This window comes from Eulemur rufifrons, chromosome 2 (genome assembly GCF_041146395.1).
Source record: "Eulemur rufifrons isolate Redbay chromosome 2, OSU_ERuf_1, whole genome shotgun sequence".
NCBI classification, from domain to species: domain Eukaryota; kingdom Metazoa; phylum Chordata; class Mammalia; order Primates; family Lemuridae; genus Eulemur; species Eulemur rufifrons.
The window spans coordinates 68337156-68359853 of NC_090984.1; the positions used below are offsets into that span (position 1 = coordinate 68337156).

General features: G+C 35.5%; 1 protein-coding gene across 8 annotated transcripts in view; it reads left to right on the forward strand.

The window, feature by feature from the left end:
• The window catches only part of NPAS3 (neuronal PAS domain protein 3), an 831381-nt gene that overhangs the window by 142475 nt on the left and 666208 nt on the right, over positions 1 to 22698 (forward strand). The gene's annotated exons all lie outside the window — the stretch shown is intronic.

The following is a 22698-nucleotide window of genomic DNA, read 5'->3' on the forward strand; positions in this document are numbered from 1 at the left end:
ATAGTTTAAAGTGGATCAGGGATTGCTGCTGTCCAGGATTCATTGAACTGGTGCAACTTGTCTGTTTCTCTTCCTCTTTATTCACCAGAACTGGACAGTACTTGCTGTCTAGTCTCAGCCCAGGAAAACCACTTCTTCACAGCTCTGGGTGTCCATGAATCAATTTGTATTGAACCACTTTGTAAGACAGTCCTTGGGGCACACTTGTGTATTTTGGGTTATTTTGGTGTTAGCAAAAAGGAATGCCCTGGAGGGCGAACTAACATTGTTACCTTAGGCTGATTTATAGGACTTTTTCCTGGATAGCCAAACTTGCAATGATTTCTCTTTAAAGATTTATTAGAAGATCAATTGTCCCCAATGATTGGCCATGCTAGTGAGAAATAAGCACTATTAAAGCATCCATGGAAAGGAGAATTGTGTTATAAACACAGTTGGTACTCAGTGAAGAATGTTGACTGACTGGCCCACAGAGAATCTAGGTGGGACCTAAGCCTGATTGAAAAACTTAAAATACTTGGATTCTCATTATGTTCCTTGTAATAATTACATTTATAAGAAAATATTTATTTGCCACAGAAACATAGTTAAAATAGGATTAAGCTAATGTGGCTTTGAGAGGCCATTTAGACTTTGTTTTTGAAAATTCTTGTTACATTAAAGTATATCCTACCACTTATATTTTACTATGGTGATTTGATATTCCTCTCTTGTAAATTTCATGTTGTAAAGTTTTGAAGACTGGAATGAGTTGTATTTATCAAAATTGCATTCTATGGAACTTAGCACTAGACCTTAAAGGAGAAATTGCTTAAGAAATGACTTCTTAGGATAGGGAGTGTAAAGCAGTGGTCAGAAACCTTGGCTTTGGGGCTGACCCAAGTGTAAACTCTCAGCTCTGCCATGCATGGCCCCTTAAAGTTCAGCCTGTTTTCTCATTGGTATAGTCCAAGTCATAATGCCTGCTTTACAGAATGTTGTGAGGTTTTAGTACCCTGTTGTGTTTAAACATTTTGTACAACATGTGGCATTTAATACTCTGTAAATTATAGCTATCATTATTCAAAGTGACTTTGCCTTCACTCCATGATAAAAGAAAGAGATAAGCTGTTTATGCAATAATATGAGGGTAGAGGTAATAAAAGGTGGCCCTTAGTATGAGGTACATTGGCAGCTAAGAAAGTCCCGACCCAGGTAAGGAGAGAGTTGTGTTCTTGAATGGCGATCATGGGAGTCTGCAGTTCCTAATCCTTTATCTCTCCCTGCTAGGCTTAACATACCATAAGTTTATTTCCATTTTAAAATGTTGCTTCAGAAAGAGGGGATGGCAGAACTCTTTTACTTCTGGAGGAAATAGTGCAGGAATAGGAGGTGCAGGTGGCAGTTCAAACAAACTGTGTTACATTTTCTGTTAAAATTGTATCACTTTTTATGTACTAGTCATCCTCTCATTGGGGGAAAATTGCCATGTCTGGAATTCGGGAGCCCCTCAGAGTTTGGAAGGATACCCACTTTCACTATGTAGTCAGTGTGCTCCCCAGTGTGAGTGTGAGGCGGCACCCTGGGGACAGGTGTTCTCTCTCTCTGTCTCTCCTCTCTCTCTCTCTCTCTCTCTCTCTCTCGTTTTTTCTACCCACAGCAATTGAGCTACAAATCTACACTCCTTTTTCCTAGAAGACCACTGAAAGTCCTAAGAACTGGCGTCAATACTGTCATTTCCTTGACCGTCTCATCTTTTAAGTAATTCAGGAATGAAAGCCTCTTAGGGTATTCTCAAATGAGAAATGGGGATGGGACAGGTATTTTCTCAGACATTAGAAGCTTTAGTAAAAGTATATCTAAAAGAATGGGGTCTTTGGGATAGTCACATCACCAGAAGTAAGAATAGTTTATTTCTGAACTTATCAGACTGTAACACCTGTGTTGAATTGACTTTAGTTTTAATGCTGTCAGCACTCGTGTGTGTTTTGAGTAAATACTATCACTAATAATTTTTAGTTATACAAATTGGTAGACTACATAGCTATGAGATAATCCCAGAATTTTCTCTATGTAATATGCTTGGATCTGTGTCAAATATAGATTGAGGGACCAGTCATGAAAATTTCCTGCTTTCGTGGGAATCTCCCTGAGGCCAGTCCAAAGGAAGGCATGAGTGTGTGAATGAGGGCACCATGTTCCCCCAACAGCAAATCAAATCCAGTAAAAGACAACCTCCACATAGAACTGGGTTATAGTCTATAAGTTAGGAAGTTAGTGGTTTGCAGTCCTAGAAGAATTTCCCCACAAAACAGTGTTACAGGTGGAGGGTAGGCTAACCCATTAAAAAATAACTACATATTCCTTGACACTCCTTATCCTGAGTCACTGGGAATTCCTCTGGGCCATGGGGTACTGAGAACCGTCTAAGCCCTGGAGTATGCAACAAGGGAGGTGGGCAGGAAATAAAGGAGACCCTTGAGTTCACTTTGAGTGTAGAGAGGGAATAGCTAGTCTTGTGGTCGTGAAATTGATGATGAAAGGGAAGAGTACCAAGTACCAATGGAAACCGTCTGCCCTCTTATGGGATAGCGTCCAGTAAACAGATGGTGCTGGAGAGCAGAGTGTTTATTCCTGGGGAGGATCCACATCAGTACAGTGCTGGGAAAGCAAAACAGTTATCTTGATGATGATGGCTGTGGCATAAGATATGAAAAGTATTTGTCACTTACCATGATGTTTCCATAGTAGTAACTCTAAAGGTTGTCTTCACCCAGACAGGTCTTACAGTTCTACACTTGATTCTTCTACAATTTTGTTAGCACATGGAAAGTGCAAAGTACGCAAATATGAAAATTATCCTATGCCATTTTCTCCCTTATCTGCTTCTTATCCCAAGTCTATGACATTCGTCTGTTCCAAAATAATTCTTACGTTCTAGTTCTTTCCAGCAGTAGAGGAGGATAAGAAAACATTACCTGAAACTGAAACAAATTGTATATAGATAGATAAGAGTGCTTCCAGCGAACATCATTTCCTGGTTCACTTATAGTCCATTTAACCTGTTAGGTTTAAAATGAAATATCTGAAATGTGCTGCCCTGGAAGAGGCTATGAGGAGGAAAAAATGGAGTAATTCTTTATTCACAATCAGCTAATTATGCTGTAAAGCCCCTTTACCCCCAAAAGTATGATAGTCTCCTTCAGTAGGGAAGAATTCATCGGTCTTTCTTAAGAAACTCACTGGAATGCTTGATTTGCCCATTTACGTGGGAAAATCTCTTCTCTCTTCCCATGGAATGATTCGTCCACAGTGGCCCCAGTGGGCTAGTCGTGTGATTAAACCAAAAGCTTTGTGGATCTTTAATGCAGGCTGAGTCTCTTTTTTTCCTAGCAGATTTATGCCATAGAAACTGAACTATTAAAATATTAAGCATGCAGTTTTTCTTGTGAAAAGACATTTTATGTTGATATTGTTTCATTTTTTAATATAGTAAGATACAACAACCAACACTAATATGTGAAAAGACATTTTGAACTGAATTCATTATCTTTTATTTTAGATTTATGTTGAAGTATTATTACGATTGAAAGTATTATAGTTACTTTCGTATGAGTTAAAACTCGGCTGTAACAATTCATTGACTAAATATTATGATGGTAGTCAACTTTCAGTTGGAAGTGTTAATTATTCACCTCATAGTGTACTCATAAAAAAGATTTACCAACAGTCTCCTAGGAGTAGAAAGCATATTGTCTCTTGGCATATTTTACAAACAAGCTTTCCTCTCACTCCCAGTGCAAGGTTATTTTACTTTCTTTTCTGTGACGCTCAGAAAGGCTGTAGATGCTCACACAGAATTGGATATGTCATTATATGTTAAAAATGATGTGTATTTTTCTTCAACCCAATGAGCGTCAGAGGCTTTATTTTTGACTGTATGGGTTAAAGAACATCTTGATTAATCCATTACAAAGAAATACTGTTTTTCTTTATATTTATAATAAAATGCATACATGCTACATTTTGATTTAATGGTCATTTTCAATACATTCTTATAATTAAAAACGTAAAACTTAAGAAAACTTAACTATGTAAGATTGTTTTATAATATTAGTATTACAGAAGGACTCTTTGTTTTAAAAATGATAATATCCTTAGGATGTTTGTTACAGAGTTAGGGTTTCACTGAGTTACAATTTCAGTAAAGAAAAAGTGGTAGAATTTAACAGTAGTAAGACAGAGAATGAAAGTAAATAAATGTTGTCAAGCACAATCACTTAAAATCTGAAATGTGGATTTATAAGTCCCTTCACCACTTTGTACCAAGTACCTTTTATTCCGATCTAAAATGAATGCTAATATTCTGAGCTTGGAAGATTTCTTGTCATTTCTTCCAGTCCTTTTAAGTGAAATATAACTTCCTTATCTCTTCTCTTATCCTACCACATAACCTGGCCTATTAGTATTGCCTAGTAAATACAGGCATTCACCTGGGGTTATTGTAAGAGTTACAGTAGTTGTAGAGGAGGTTTGTCACTTCTTTTAATTTGCTAATCTCCCATGCATTGCACAAGATTCTAGCATTACCTGAAAATAGAGCCCAAGGGATGGGGGCCAGGCCCTCAATTTTAGTCATCTCGCAAAAGTCATACTGAAGTTAGATCTAGGTCCACGCTAGGGACAAAGCCAAGTATTTTCAATTTAAATTTCAACAAGAGTGACAAAGACGTTAAAGATGCCATGAGAACATAGATAAAATGGTATTATGTGTAATTCCGTTCTATATTAAAAATACATATAGTTTAAAATTAGAGACTTAAAACCTAACATTTCTCCCAGAATTAAATTAAGCCAAACTTAACATATTGTGTTACTTTGATATAAGAGATTTGTTTTCTAATGATGTGATTATTAACAAGTAGGGAACAAAAAAAGATGACTTCTGTGCAAATGATCATCTTTAATGCTAGAAGGTAAGTACCTCACTGCACTATAATTTTTAAAACTAGATTTATGTTTATCCAAATTATTAACTGGAAATTCATTTGTGTTGGTTAGCTGTTTAAAGTAGATCTTAAAAACAGTTTTTACACAAGGCATATTTAGAAAAAAGCAGTACTATATTGTTAATGCTAGTAATGGGAGAGAAATGTAATTTTAATTACATATTACTGAACCATCATGCACACATAAATATACCCTTCAATCAAAGGGCATCTCATTGAATGGAGAGTAAAGTTCTAGTAGTTTTGTGTTTAAAGTGTGTCATTTTAATGAAAACTTAGCATATCGATATAGATCAGTTTTCTTAGAAGAGTATATTTTAATAAATCCCAAGTGTACTCACAAGCCAAAATAAGGAATGTATTGATACTCAGTTGTCTTCATACTTCAGTGAAGCTTATGATGACTTAGTAAGTGCCTCACCTATGGGGAGCCTACTATGTCTAACAGCAGTTAGCCTCTCCATAGCTGAGGGGGGTGTAGAATGTGGCTACCAATTAAAAAAATTAAATAATAAAGGATCTGAGCTAGAGATGACCAATACAGTTTAACAATTGACCTCTAGCTTACAAAGCTAATCACCTTTAAAATCACACTTTTTTGGGGGGAAAAACATAAGTTTATTTTCATTTATCCATATAACTTACAACTAAGGTTAATATTCTCTATCTTCATGCGACCAACTATATGGACAATAAATAATGATTAGAAGGTGGGAATTTCAAGAGATACATTGAGATTGTTAATTTTTTTTCTTTTTTTTATATTATTTATTTCAGTTTATTATGGGGACACAAAAGTTCAGGTTATATATATTGCTCATGTTCCGCCCATCCCCCCCCCAGCAGAGCTTCAAGGGTGCCCATTCCCCAGACAGTGCACATCGCACTCATCATGTAGGTATACCCCCATCCCTTCCCAAGTATACCCCCATCTCCCCAAGTCAGAACAGATTGTTAATTTTTAAATTGATGATCTTTTAAGATTTAAAAAAATTTTATATATGATAAACCAACATTTTAATAGTAAAGAATTTCAATTTAAAATCTCTGTTCTTTCCCATATGCTTCTGGGCACACAATTTTATCTTATTCACTTATATGGTGAAGGAATATTATTGTTAGCTTCAAATGAAATTAGGACTGTACAAATTCATTGCAACCATTATTATATATTTGAAAGCCCCCAAAACTGAATTTTGCTTTAAATTTTGGTTTTTCCATGTTACCAAATGTGTGTCTTGTTTATGTGATGCAATAGATGCTTTTCTGAAAGCTTTTATTGGGTATGGTCCTTAGTGCAATTATTCATGCAGCTTTTTAAAATAGTGAATTGATTACCATTTTTGTTTCAAGATGACAAAAAGTAGTTAACGTAATTGTTAGGACATTGAACAAGTGACAGAGTTCCAGAGGACCATCAAAGTGACATTTGAAATATTACTAGTCTGACATTATAATCTTTGAGTTTTAAATCATTATAAAGTTGGAGGCTGTGCAATGTGTTCCTTACCTTTAGTGGTTGAAAGGAGTGCAGTGTGTGTGTGTGGTCTGAGTTTTTGTGGACGTGATCTGCATTTAATGTGGGGAAATTAATTCCCTAAGCTGCTGGCAGGCAGCATGTACTTGTTAATTATTCAGGTGGATGACAAATGCAGAGCAGAGGTTCTCGCAAAGACAAAGTTTGTATGATGCATGTTTAGTAACTGATAGGCCTGACATTCTGTGGTGTCTTATTCAGTGCAAACCTAATAAGCTGCCTGGTGAGATGAACGCCTTTCCTCCTGTCCTCTGCCAAGAAAACGGATCTGAAAGAACTTCATTATGGCAATAAATCCTGTACTTCATGGTATTCTTGGTGTAAAGGTATCTTGTCCAGATGAAAAGCAACAGAAAGTCAGGATGCTGGTGTGATACACAGTCCTAAAGCAAATAAAGTCTTACATAAGGCATGGCCTGTCTCTGTTTTCCGTGTGAAGGTGGTTTCAGCTTAATTTTGTTAATCTAGTGTACATGAAGTGTGGACCTTTAAATTAGTAGTATACCGTTGACAGAGCTATGGTTTGTTCTGAGTTTCAAGTGGTAGGAAAACTTTTCCCTTCCCTTTTACAATATGGTTAGGTTTAGGAAGTTTCATATATCCCTATGACAATATGTTTTATACAAAGGGAAATATTTCCCATAGGAATCCTGGTATTATCTTTTTAAAACTTCTCAACCTGTCCTTCTCTCCAAACCTGCCCTCTTTCTGCCATTGCTAAATTAACTATGCAAAGAATTGATTAGCTCAGCTAGAAAGTACTAGAAAGTACTGCTTGGCCAATTCTTAAATTTTAGGTGTTATAACTATATTTAATGCTTTCCATTGTCTTTCCCTTTTCTTAAACGTCTAGACTTGATTGATGTAATACCCAAATCGTAATTCAAGCCAATTCAGTTTCAAAAAACTCAAGCTAGTTTTTGGACACTAAAGAGAGGCATCTTGTTGAGTGATAACTGTGAACAGGTTTAGTACTGAACCATGAATCAATAACCCAGGCTTCTAGCTCAGAGCTTGTCATTAGTCAAAGTTGTGACCTTGTGTGAGTCACTTGAACTCAGTTTCTTCTTATGGGAAGTAATAGAGTTGAACTGAATATGTAATCTAAATTTTTATGATTGAATTATTTTACTTTAGTTGCTTTGACATCGAGAGCTTATATCCATAATCTGGCAATCTTAAAATAAGTAGTTTAGAGATGCAGAATTCTTTCAGTTTCTGCAAGTGTGCATGGCAGCAGAATGTTTACAGTCACCTTCCAGGATGGTCATTCATGACTGCTGAAGTCTCACTGGCAGGTCCTCCACCTTTAACTCCTTATCTTTGTGTTTGATTCACTACTTAGTAATATTTTAAATGTCACTTTGGTCATCTGGAACTCTGCTGTCACTTGTTTAATGTCCCAATGCTTATGTTAACTACTTTTCTGGCAGTTTGAAATAAAAATGGTAATGCTTGTATGTAGCCAGCATCTTAATCATGAAATAAAGCAGTACCAGTACTCTGGTAGATAGTCTCACAGCCACTTCGAGTTATTTTCTTTTCTAGTCCAAGAATAAGTCTGTGTCCTAACACTGTAGTTTTATTTATTCTTGAATTTCATATAAATGGAATCATATAGTATGTATTATTTTATGCTTGACTTTCTTTTTACTCAACATTGTGAGATTTAGCTATGTGTTTATATATCACTATTGTCTGCTCATTCTCATTGCTGTATAGTGTTTCATTTTGAGAACATAGCATAGCTTATCCATTTTTATTTTTGATGAATATGTGACCTATTACTGATAGTGTGTGTAGACATGAATGTTGTTGTAAATGTCTCTTTGGTAACATGTACTCATTTCTGCTGGGTATATATGTAGATGTGTAATTTGCTTAGTCATAGGGTATGCATATAATTATCTTTTGTAGATGATGCCAATTTTCTAAAGTGGCTGTACCAATTGGCAATGTATGAGAATGCTGGTAACTTCTCATCTTTGCCAAAACATGTTTTCTGTCTTTCATTTGTAGCCATTCTGGTGAGTATGTATTGCATTGCGGTTTTAATTTATAAAGTCCTAATGACCAGTGTGGTTGCACACATTTTCAAATGTCTATTGGACATTTAGTGTCAGTTTTGTGAAACACCTTTTCATGTGTTTTGCCTAATTTATTTTTTACTAACTTCTTTCTTTTTATTAATTTATAGGAGTTCTTTATATATCTCAGACACAAATCTCTTTCTATTTGTGGAGTATACCTATCATCTCCCCTCCCATGTATTCTTTCATTTCACTCTTTATATGTGGCTTTCTGGATCCTTGAGTGCAGCCTTTTGACGGAATCCAAATTTTACATAACAATCCTTTTAAAAGGGATTTGTTCTGTGAAGTTTGGATTCAGTTGAGGGGCCACACTTGGGGATCCAGAGGGCTACAGTTAGCCTTGAGGCTGCAGGTTCCCCACCCCTTAGAGCTGATATTGTCATACTCTTTCTCCTCCCTATCCTCCAAACAGAATAGTATTTGGTACTTAAATTATGACTGTTCAAATATTTTCACAGTCAGATGTCAGAGAGTATAGTACAATTATTATTTCCTTTCTTTTTATGTGTTCCTGAAGTTATCCAATTGCCTTGTTTATTTTTCCCTACTTAATTTTGTCTCTATTGCTAATTTTTACCTTTTAATAACTTCTTAGTACAATTTTCCAAAATTGCAATCATAACATATTTCTAGCGTTACATATTATTTCTTGGAGACACCACTCCTGGAACCAACATTTTCCTTTCATCTGAGTTGATTGTTCTTTATGCCTCTTTCTTAGCTGTCTTCCTTGCTGTCCCTTTGGTATCTGTGTAATCCCCTTTGCCTCTTCCTGGGTTGGTTCCCATTTCCTGGATCTAATGCCTTCTCTTTTTGGGTCTGCTCCTTTAGTCTCATGGAAGCTATTCTGTGGTAGTTTTTTTTTTTTTCCCCCAAGTTGAAAAGAGGCCAAAATTACTTGTAATTAAATGATAAGTAAATATTACTTAGAATTAGCTCAAGAAATATTCTTCGAGAGGGCAAAGTATAGTACAAAGATGCATAAAGTTATATAAGATGTTCAGGACTAATCCAAGTCCTGACTCTTAGTTGGGAGTCTATTTTAGGGAAAAAGCCACATGGGAAGAACTGATATTTAGAAATTAGGTACTTATATATGTACCTATCTAAGAATAACTAGTTTTATACTGTTTTAATAAATATAAGACAGGGGAAAAAAAAAAAAAAAAAAAACCCAGCAGGCTAGCTGTGGCCTTTACTTGGCTAATAGTCTTAAATTCCTATATTTGTAAACACTAATATTCAAATTGAAAAAAGATGGATATATACACAATGAAAGAAATGGTTAGATATCTAAAATTTAAGTTTTCCCCTACGTTCTTGTACTTTACAGAAAAACAATAAGTTTTAGTTTATGAATAATTTATTAAGTATTTTTAAATATTTCAAGGCAAGTATATGTAGCTCCACAAATTATGGAACTGGCCTAAGTCACTTCTTTGTCCTTTTGAAATTTCTGGTGTGGTTAGTGCTGCAAGAGTGTTTCCTGAGTTAAGAAAGGGGTAATTTTATTTACAAGCAGGCTCCATGCAGGTCCTTTCTGATTAGGCAATTTTAAACATTCTGAATTGTGACTAATGGGAACATATATTTTCCTATGCTGAATATTAAGATACAAAGTTACAATAGAGCTTTTCTCTGACCCATTAATTAATTGAAGCACTCTTTTTGAAAAACTTTAGTCATGATGATTTTATTGTTAAGACTTAATTTTACCTGCAGACAAGAAGCATTCTGAGCTATGTAAGTAATTGATATCTACAGAGTCATTTCTTAAGGTACTTGATACATAATAGCATCTATTACTTTATTCATAATAGAAAAACTTACTTAGACATTGGTAGCTACATTTATATTGCGAACGGTAAAATAGTACTTTTGGTAAACTATTACCTATTTTTCTCATTCAATGTTAATTGAGAAACAAAGATGCTATTTGAATATTGCACTTAAAGGAAAATTTCACTGATATGAATTATCTGGAAGATATGTCAGTTGGAATTAGTGAGAGTTCTGGAACATAAATTACTTTTAGTGCCTATTGTACCCTGGCTTAAGTTTTACAGTGTAAGCAATTAGGTCAGTTTTAATAAATGTGGGAATTATTTTTAATTATACTAGGATACCAGCCTGAAATTCTGGCCTCTGGTTATGTTGTATTTCCACTGTTGATTATAAATGTGTGCTTCCAAAGTGATGAAATATATTCTATATGAAGGTAACTATTTACCTGGATATATTTTTTTTCACGTTATTACATAATGTGAGGCTGAACTTCAAATGACCCCAACTTATCAATTATTCTGATTTACTGGTTCTTTATTATATTTGAAGGGTCATCAGTAAGGTAATAAATTATAATACTGTGTTCTTCGAGAGTGTTCAGAATCACGTGACTAGTTCTTGCTGAAATAGCTAGACGGTAGATGGATTTCTCCACACATGCTGTCACTACATGCACACACATGTGCTCACACGTACTTGCATACACATGCACACACAGGAACACACACATGAGTATCTAATAGTTGAGCATGTCTCAATGTTTGCCAATTTAAGCATTTTTTGTTCAGCCTGTTCTCTTATTTAAAAATGCCCTTTGATTAAAAAATTATGCTTACTATTTTTACTGGGATTCTTAGCAGGTATTATTAAGAAAGAAGTTCCAAATCTTTATCTTTAAAAATATACTTTACAGAAAAAGATTTTTATAAGCAAAGAATGTATTCAGAGGGCAACATGTGAACAACAGTAACTTAAAACGGTAAAACCTGAATAGAAAAGTGTGGCACAGGGTTTGCTGATGGTATATGTAGGAACTGAAGATATCTTTTTAAAGATTTTTTTTTTTTAATTATATCTTCAAACATGTGTGTACTGTTAGAAATTATATTCCTAAAGTAATTGCCTCATTAGAGGAAGATGAAGGACACATTGCTCAGGTGCAGAAAGCATGTTGCCAGTTGAGTCTGTTGATCCTTTTAGTGGAAAAGGTATTGAAAATGAGAGCCAGAGTTATATTATGGGATCTGGACCAACACCATTCACTCCTCTAGTTTATATTATTATACTTAATATGCCCTAATTTATGTCACTGCCCCAGTTCTCTGTCCTGATCAGAGTACTCATCCAACATCCTGTTGTACGTGAAGATCCAACAATCATCATGACCTTAACTCCTAAACTAAACTCTTTGGCTTCCTCCTAAAACCAGTTCCTTTGTCCCTTGTCTCTGTTTCAATGTATGGCATCACCATTCACCCAGTTTTACAAGCCATAAACTGAGGCATTGTTCTTTCCCTACCATCTCCATTTTCTCTCATACCCATATTCAGTCAGGCACTTCACGCTGGTGATACCACCTCCTAAATAATTCTGAGAGCTATACAGATCTCCATTTGCACTACCCAGCTCAGGCCACCCTCATCTCCTGCCTGAATCAACCGCCTAATTGTTTCCTCTTTCTCCAGTCTTGCCCCCCTCCTCCCATCCAATCTCCATATGGTCATCTACCATTAGGACTTCATTGTGATTGTGTTTATGAGGTTGTTTCCCATTGTGACAGTAAGCAAAAACTAGGTAAGGATAGAATATAGTACACAAGTGAATGTTGATTTTGGAGTAGAAAATGAGGGAGAAAGAGGACTAGGAGAAAACTTGCCTTGCCACCTAAAACTATATCCAGTGGTTAAGACTTCTGACTCAGCAGAATACCTGGGTGCAAGTCATGGCTCTCTTGTTTGTTATGTGGCTGTGAGACCTTTGCTTAATGTTTATAACCTTGGCTTTTTCATGTTTAAGATGTAGATGAAAATAGTAACTAGTTTATATAGAGTTGCTTTAGACAACTAAGTGAATAATCGTGTGAAGTACCTGACATAAAGTAAGTGCCCAGTAAATGTTAACTGCTTATTTTTATTGGAATACCATCTAGGAAGGATAGAGTTAAGGCAACACCAAGAGACCCCCTGAGTAGCCAAATAGGAAAGACCCAGGCAAGTAATGAAGCTACTGTTGCCAGCACTACCAGGAATGGGAATGGAAGTGGGAAGAAGAGGGGGAAGAAGGAACATGACCATGGAGGTGGGTGGCTCCTGAAGACGGAAGTTGTCATGCACTTGAGTTTTTCTGATTAAAAACCAAACAAAGAAAAATAACTTGCAAATACGTAGATATTTCTTGGTCTGTTTCAGAAACTTAACCAGGGTAACCACTTAACTTCTGCACTTGATTTGTGTAAGCACAAGCTTTTTTATTTTTTTGCATGGCAAATTGTTACCTTTCAGTTTAGCAGTCTGCAGGCATTTATTAAGTGTCTACTTCATTTAATTGTTTGCAAATGGGCATATTTTTCTACTAAACAAGATCATGATAGTAGCGCTAAGTTCACAAGGAATTTAAGCTAGAGGAAAATAATCCAGACCAACAGCTGGGGAGAAATGTGTTTTGTGTATGAAAATTCAGATAAGATATTGGAAATACAGTGTGACTTCTGGATGCTCTGCAAATCAGGCTTCAGTGACAAATGGATGTTCCCCTCTGGGGTTTGGCTGTAGGTCAGTAGAACGCCTGACCCTTCCACCTTCCCAAGAGCTTTGGGGGTCTCAGAGCCTATTGTGCTCGACTTCTTGCCTATGTGTAGATCTCACCTGAAAGCCACTGGACACGACAGCCCTGCCAATGCATCATGCAGATGTCCTACCAGCCTTTAATGCTGCACTGTTCTGTATATTATTTCTGGTTTACTTAAGTGGCGTTATTGCTGAGTTGAATTTATTCTACATGTTTAGGCTTTTACAAGCTTTGGTGTCCTTGGGGTTAAAAGGTGCTAAATACCATTTATAGTGATGATCAGTTGTAGAGAAATAGCGTCCTTGAAGATACTGCCAAAGAGCAATTGGCAAGATTTATTTGCACTGTGAAATTTTAATTGCCTCAGCTTTAGACTTTTCAGTTTTATTTTGAGGTCGGTGCCTCTCAGTCATGGAGGAGCAGCACTTTGGCTGTGTCGAGAGTGATTGGGTAGAAACAAAGGAAGTTGGGTAGCTTCACCTAGAAATCAGCTGCAGTACATGTGGGTAGAAATGCAGGATGGTTTTGTCTAGAGACACTTCTGTGTTTTTCTGAGGGAGGAGTAAGAATGATTTTAATATTTAGGTTTCTTTTATAAGAGGCTGTGCCTTTTGAGCTCAGTGAGGGCAGAGCTGCAGTAGGAGCAGTGCTGGTAAGGTAGCTCCTGTGTGGCAGAAAGGGGGAAAGGGTGTGCCACTAAAGGAAAAGAAAAAACTCTCTGAAATTTAAATATGCTGTTGATGAGAAGAGCTCACGTTTACCCCTCAACCCTTATGACATCTGCCTTCAACAAGCAATATAAAAGGAGATGGGCAAATCTACAGAATGATGTAAAAAATCTATATAGGTATCAGCTACATTGCAGATTCACTAGAATGTAGACCATTGCATGTCCGTATATGATGAGTTCTTTTCTGTAAATAACAGAAGGACCTTGTTATAACACTTTCACTCCTAACAGTATCGTTGGATATAAAGTAGAGCTGAGCATTACAGTATGGCTTAATTTCATTCCAAACATTTATTGAAGTACTATAGTGATTTCTAAAAGTCCCATTCTTGGTTTTTTTCCCCCATGTTCTTTCTACTTCAAAGGATGCTTCCATCTCAGTGCATATGGGTAAAAGTCCCAAAGCTGCTGCATTCAGGATAACTGCATTTGAGGGCCCGCTTCCACTATGCTATAGTGAGTTGTAGAAATTTTATGTACAGTGAACTTGTTAAAAAGAAACCACACATTTCTTCTGTGGCTCTCTTTATTTTTAAAAGTGACTGAACATTTAGTGCACACATCTTATATTAAGAGAACATGTGAAATAAGACTGTATTAGCCAGAGGCCAGGATGGAACATTAGTGGCTTATGTGCCTCTACTGATACAGTGTTGGATGCCAGTTGGCCAAACATGGGAACATTTAGATCTTGTTTCTGAGAGGAAGCAGTGCATAGCCATAAGCCACATTAAGTTCATTAGATGCAATTGCTACATGACACAGTTAATATGGTGACAGAAATAAACTCTTCAGTGACTCAGTTCTAGTGGCACCAATTTTAACCAATTTATCAGCCAATTGAGTATGTTCTGCGCTTAGGATGGATTTAAAAAAAAATATGGTGCCCATTTTTTTGTTTGTTTTATTTGACTTTCCAGACATACTTGAGTCTGAAGAAGCAGCTATTGATTCCCTAAGCATGTCAGCATTGATAAAGGGAGTTTGGTCTGTTGCTGATGCTTAAGGAAGGTTTTACCTGCCAACCTAGGAAGGTAGGACTGTGTCTAGGATAGGGTTTAAGATGTGAGAAATCATCTATTGTATTTTGGAGAAGTGTGTGTGTGTGTGTGTGTGTGTATTTCCTTTCAGTAATCTGTATGTTTGTTTAAGAGATATAAAGTTGAAGGATCACCAATCATAACAGCACACAAACGGGATTACAGTAATGTTAAGTGCTGTATTAGTTATGACACTTCAATCTGTCACTTAATATATTTCTTCCAAAGAGCATTAAATTTTACATTCAAAAAGTCTGAAGTATGGCCCTTTGACTCCATTTTAAAGATGAGAAAACTGAGTAAGAAAAATATAGTAAGAAGTAGAACAAGGAACTACCATGAAGTTGGTTGTTCATATGATCTGGATTTTCTGCTTTCTACACTTATGACTTAGCAACGCGTTTGGTTCTGAACTTACCTTCGTGTTCCAACCTGTCTATTCAGCTACTTATTTGTTGTCTCTACCTGGTTTTAACTAAACCAAAGGCACAGCAAAAACTACTTGTTATAATGACCCAGACAATATTAGAGAAATATATAGACACATTACAAGACCAGGCAGTAGCTAATGTTAATTAGTCCCAAATTAGTTCTAGTGGTAACTATTGGTGCTTTGTTAATAATGCAGGCATACATATTGAACATGTATTATTTAGGAAAAAAATGATCAAAACTATGCTCCTGAAACCAAAATTTTAGTTAATAAAAATCTAGTAATGACATGGGTCAGACTGATGGCTTTACATGACTGATACCTTTCAAGATTATTCCCATAGGAGGTATTTGAAAGACTGAAGCTTAAATGGGGAGAAATGTCTGTTACTTCTTCCTGGAAGCCTGGATATCAAAGATATATTGACTCTTTTGACTGCGATTTTGGAATACTTACATGAAACAAAGTCAACCAAAGGTGAATACCAGCTTTCTACAAGAGTAGCGCTTCTTATAGATGGGAAGGCCTAGACCGGAGGACCTCCTTATGTCCTTGCTATGATCAAAGTCCCAAATTCTTATTAAAGTTGTTTCTTTATACTGATACACAGCAAATGCATTCAAGATAGATTTTTCTTTCCCCTTTGCAAATTTTTGGAAATTATTTTGTAAGATAAACAAGACTTAAAATTTCTAAAGCTGATGGGATATTATTTTAAGGAAATCAAAAGTAAATCCTTACCCTTAGTTTATTAATTTATTACCGAGATTGTCCCAAAGATGATAGCAGCAATTCAAAAGAAGTCTTTGTTTCTATCTGACCTGCTGCTAAATGCCATGTTGTGAGTTGAGTTTCTAATTCAGTTTGAGTTCATTCCAGGTTTGTAGCCAAATTGATCCTAAACTGGACTTAGAATAAAATTTTTAGGATTGCTATGTGTCAGAGATTTTTTTGTCAATTAAAATAAACAGAGAAACAAAAGGGGAAGCAAATCATTACCCATTAACATGATTAACTAATCAGTTGAACCTTTTGAAGAATTGCGAATAAGACTATGCCTTACACTGACACTGGAGACCTGCTCTTAAATGAGGAGAAAAGCTGTTATCTTTAAGTACAAGGTAATGATAATAATAGTGTGTAATTTTTAAAGATCATTTTATTTCCAGACATAATTTGAAGAGGCAGATATTAATGATATGCTTACCTCAGAACTGAGGTACTGTAAGTCTAAACAACTTGCTTGGTTCATGCTATAAATTATTATAAAACCAAGAATATCACATAATTTTCTAATGTTTCAGCTCTGAATGATACTAGGCCAGATGAACTCTTTCTCCCTTAACACTATGAATATAATGAATATCTTAAAATGATCCACCTGAAAATAAATGTATGTGTGTGTGTGTGTGCACACATTGGTTGCTTATACTTGCATTTACTCCTAGAAGTAGGTTAGGGAACCCTTGGCTATCACTTTCCTTTGGGTGGCACTGGCTGTTGAATCATCAGATTTTCTCTGACTTCTGGGCAGAATAAAGGCTGCTGGATGGGTGCCCTGTTTACCAGGATGCAGCTGTGCATTTAACCAGACCTTCTCTTGAGCTGGATTTACCTTAGGTTCCTTCTGACTCCTTCCTTGGTATCACAGGGCTGGGGTGATCTAAAGATCAAGTGTGATCTTTGTGGCTTCATGTGCTATGAAAAAATATATTTTCAACAAAATAGTGGAAGTTTAAAAGGATGGGTTTATAGGTTAGCAAGTTGGCTTCCCATTTTATTTCCCAATTTTCTTTTGTTGACACTTCTTGAGATTTAATGTTCTTTGCCAGGAACATGGTGCTGGTATCATGTTAAACAATGAGGAACAGGAGAAGTGGTGATAACATAGATGCACACAATGTGCTTTTATTTATTAGGAAAAAAACAGAATAAATTCAAGATTGAGTTGCTTTGTAAATTGTTATTTTCAGGACTTACGTGTGATAAAAGATGGCTTTCTTCTTTCCAGAACTAGAGAAGGGAGATAAGTCATCTCCCCATTCACTGATTGGACTCCCAGTGCAACTGGTTTTGTGTTGCTGGAAATCACTTGAAATAATATTGTTCTATGTGCAAAAAAACAAAACAAAAAAGTAGTCTTGAGACATTCAGGCCTGCTAATAGCTATTAGCCACCTATTTATTGTGCTAATGTTTTAAAAGCAAAAAAACCCATTGTAGGCAAACATTATAGCTGTATCATATCCAAACTATTGAATTATAAAATAGATGCTGTGGGTTTCCTCTTAAGCAAATGCATTTACGAATCTGCTGTGACAAATCAATATAAAAATGTGTACAAAATTACAAGAACAAATAGGATGTTGTTTTTGACTGGTTTGTTTATATTGAAACTATATTATTTTATGTGAAGTATGTGTAATAGAGCATTAGATTTGAAAACTCTGTGTTGAATATCATTTCTGACAGCCTTTTTTAGGGTCACTAAAATTCCAATAATTCAGTCTAGAATTGAAGTCGATTCCAGAGAAAAATTTAATATAGTCTGCTTGCCTGCCAGCTTCAACATAGTTTCAGAGCATTGAAATGGTTTGACACATTGAAATATAAAGTGCATTTGTCATATCTATTGGTGGAGTATTTTATATGATCGCATCTAACAAAGATCAAGTTAGAGTAAAACTTATACTGTTTTTTTTATGTGTTTGTGAAGAAGATTTTGTTTTATCTTGTTTTCTGTACAGTCCTGATTTGATTTATTGCAAAGTCCAATAAACTATTCCTAGTAATAATAAAGAAACACATTGCCTGAAACAATTTTGAAATGCAGTGGTACATCTCTATATTACCACAATCATTTGCCATTTCAAAGATCCATGTGAATTCAGGATTGTGTCACAGAAGGGGTACTTTCTAAACGGAGCATGGGTTTGAATATATTAATAGCTTCAAATTCTGAGTCCAGCAAATAGGAATTGTGTAATTAAAGCTTTAAACCTTTAAACCTTAGTTTTCTCCCCTATAAAATGGGGATGATACTAGTAAACTTGTAGTTTTTTTGGCTTTTATTTTTTGGTAAAGATTCAAATTATGTGTACCTCAATGTCTACTACCTAGAAGATATTCTTTAAAAACATTTTTGTATTCTTATAGCTTCTGGGAATTATATTTCATAGAATGAAATCTGTGGTATATCCAGGTATTAACATACTAGCAAATATTAAAATGAGATGTCAGAATAGTTTATATCTTTGGTAAAATACTGTATTTGATATTGCAAAAGTAACATAATTTTTCTAGTACACATACAGTCCTGCGTGTTTGTTATATATGTTTGAGCAATTTGGGATTTCTTGTGGTGAGAGTATAATGATAAAGTTGATTATATCTTATTGAGCAAAGATTAAACTGGAATGGATGGAGCTTAACATGTTCAGCAATGGTATTTACAGGAATACACAAATCTCTTTTCATTTTTACATTCATATAGCTATATACACATCACCTATTATCTGTAATTTAGATGTCAATTTTAATAGTTATAAATATGATCAGATAAGCATTTAAGTACAACTCTAACACCAGTTCTTTATAAAAAGACTGTTTCTGTGTCCTGGCCAAGATTCCCAGTAGTAGTATTTTGCTGATATGGTTATAATATATTATGTTGAGTGAGAAATTCTGTTTAACAGAGTGATTTCAAGTCCCTAATTATTTAATATATAATCTGTTTTATACATTTATGTAACAAATATCTGTTATATACACTTTTGTATATCTTTATTTGAATACGTGAAAGATATTAAATATTCTTAATATTAAGCCTACATATTTTTTGTATAACTGATATTTTATGATTTGCTATATAAAATGATTTCATAGGGTTTTAAATTGAATATGTAATGAATAACCAAGGTTAGCATTTTCCAAAATGTGTTCTAAACTCAGGTTCCACAGTATTAATTACCTCTAAGAGTAGGTTGGGAATATTAATATTAATATTTACAAGAAGGATTCCAGGTTGAAAGAAGTTTGGAGAACATTGAGCTAAATAGCTTTTACAATAGGACTTCTTAAAGTGTTTAATTTGCTAAATTATACAATAACCGTCTGTGAGAGTGTTGTGATATGCTGTTTCCCTAAACTTTTTGAACACAAAAGCCTTTTCAATTTTTGTAGAGTGTCTTACGGTATTAATAATCAATAGAATATTCAGGAAATGAAAGTTTAAATGGGAATGTGCTATATACCTTTTGTGTCTGTAGGTCCAGTTGGCACAGAAACCGTACCAGCTACATGAACTGAGAGAATTTAATATAAAGAATTGTTAACTATGTATAATATTGTTAACTGGTAACCGAAAGGGTAAAATGAGAGTTCTGACCTATCGCCTAGACGACAACTGTGAGAAACAAGCACTACCCCCAGGGCTGGGGAAAACAAAAGAGAGGTTGGGATTACTAAAATTTAGAAGCTTAGAGGAGCTCTCCCCGCTGTCCGCCCTGTGAAGCTGAAACTCAGACTTCTGAAGAGAGGACACTGGCCAGCTTGTCTCTGAAGAGGCGGATGATGAGGCTGATTCTGCAAGTGTTGGAAAAACTGATAACTGGATTTAGCTGCTGCAGTTGGAAGGCACTGCTGCTGTTGGGGTGCAGAGACACTGCTGGGGTGATGCTAACTGAGCCAGGCAGAAAGCCCACAGACAGCAAGTCCCTACGTCCTCTCTCATTCTCCTGTCAGTGTCCCCTATGGCAGAGCCTAACAAGGAGCAACTGGCCAAGCAGAAATGTAGTTTGTGAAATCTCAGTCCCAGCATCATAGTGCAGAGCACAGAAAGGTGGTTCTGAGGCTAATAACAATGGCTTAATAACTGGCACGGTTGCTTTACAAGAATCCAGACTCTTATAAAGAAATAAGTTGAAATTATTTTTAAAATAGTTCTATCATCTTAGATTAAATTTGCTATAATAATTCACAAATGAAACCAACTCACTTTATAATTTATATCCCCAGGAGCTATATTCCATTATTGCATTAATATTCCATTATTAATGTACAGGTTTCCCAAAATATATGGGTTAGTTTGAATTTACTTTGCATCATTAAAAAAATACATTGTGGAAGGTCTGCACAGTTAACTTTTTAATGCTACTCAGCACAACATTTCTTCTGCTGCCGGGGATTCATAGACTAAAAAGCATTTACAACCAAATGCACATGATATAAGCAAATGATGCTGTGCTGCTGAGAATCTGTGAGACATAATATCTGGTGAGGTTACTGCCTGATGAAAGACTTGAGTATTTGACAAACTTCGTGGATTATTGAAAGGGTACTTCTTATAAGAGTCATCAGTAATAATTGAGAAATGCAATCACACAAATGCAATCAACAGATGAGTACGACCTCCTCTGAGCATTACATTTAATGCTGGAGCAGTGAGAGTTTTGAGCAGGCATATTTTGGGTTTAGCTTATATGTGGTATTCATGTTAAACTCCACTTATTGACAAGATACACAGTTTGACATTTATCATAGCCCAAGAGAAAGCCGAACACGATTACAAGTCAAGAAATTAAGGAAGCAAAGCAACTTATAAGAGGTCTCATCAATAGAATATGCAACATCTGGAAAGTATATGGTGTTTAGGGTAGGTTACAATGTTGGAATTAAAAGATGCAAAAATAAGATGAAACGAAGCCTGAGGAAATAGGCTGTGGAAAAGTTGGCCTTAGGAGATGATAGAAGTTGTTCATGACTACAACGAACTAAGCAGGGATGGAAGAGTACAAAATTCCTATTCAAAGGAAGACATGACAGAATAGAATATCAAGAAAAATAATAGTAACATCCCTGACACTGAGTGCTTATCACAAGCCAGTCTTTCTTCTGAGTGTATTAGGCATATTAAAGAAAAGGTTAATATTGGAAGGAGATTGAGGAAGGTCCTGCAGATGGTGAACTGAAAAAAAGATAACCTTTTTTCAGTTGGAGGGTGATATTTGGGACTTTTGAGAGTAACATTTTAGCACAATGAAAGCGTTAGAAAACTAGGTTTCAAAGGTTTAAGGAAGTAAGGGTTAACAAGGAGATGGGTGCAGTGAGTTCATGCTACTCTTCCCAGAGGTTTGTTAATGGAAAGAGAGATCATGTACACAATTCTGTCAACTTTTGCTCCGTGTGCATGACTATAGATTTGTTTAAAAATTCAAAAGACGAACATATAATGCTGATGTTGTAAGACATCTCTTCTGAGTCAAGTTATGACGGGTCACCAGCTTTTTTGGTAGGCTACAACAATGTGACTATGAAAAGAACTATGTGTGCCCTATAAGGTGTTCTGTCTTAACTAGAGACATTGAGTAAGGAAAGTATCTAAGAAATGCATGCTATTTAGAAGTCATCCATATGAGTTACCTCAATATAAACATTAAATGTAACTTCAAAAGAAATTGCTTGCTGTTTTTCCATACGATGATCATTACTCTATCTTGGTCATATTATATTTAACCCATCAGGGATTTGTTTTGGTTTGATTTGGCCGAAATCTCCTTTGTAGAGAAATGTTCCTGATAGCGCTTTGATTTATAAGCTAAAATCTATTTTACAATTCAGATTGTCCAAATCATCATTACTCTAAAAAAATTAAAATTAAAAAAAAACCAAAAACCCTTCTGTTATAAGCTACTTGGGTGTCTTTAAGTGGATTTTTGTGGTAAATTGCTCAAAATGTCACTCTGCTCAGTAAGAGCAGCTTCCCAGTTGAGTCATAAGGTCACAAGAGGTTGTATCTCAATATTTTACTGAACTATCTCCATACATAATTAGCTGACAGTTTAGAAGTTAAATAGTATGCACACTATTTTCTGCTCTGTGAAGCTACCCTTGATTCGTTTTATAACAAGAGCTAATCTTTGTTAGGAAGCCTATGTAGTAATTTGCATAATTTCCCAAGAACTTTAAGATGAGCATGTGTTGTGGTTCAAATTGGAATCAAATTTAAGTAAGTTTAATTTTGAAATATATATGTACTTGTGTATATGTAACCTCCTCCCAAGTTATTTAATTGATGGGCTACTTATGAATTTCTTCCTTTTAAATAACTTATAAGATATTACTAAGATAAGTGTTAAATTAGTAAGAGCAAAGGTAGCTGCCTTAACAAACTCTAACATTGCAGTAGCTTAACACAAGAGTTTATTTTTACAATTCCAACATGCATATTACTGGTGAATAGGAAATTATTGCTTCTCCCAGTATTCAGGGACCCAAACCGAAGTTTTGTCACTGTCCCCTACCTGCC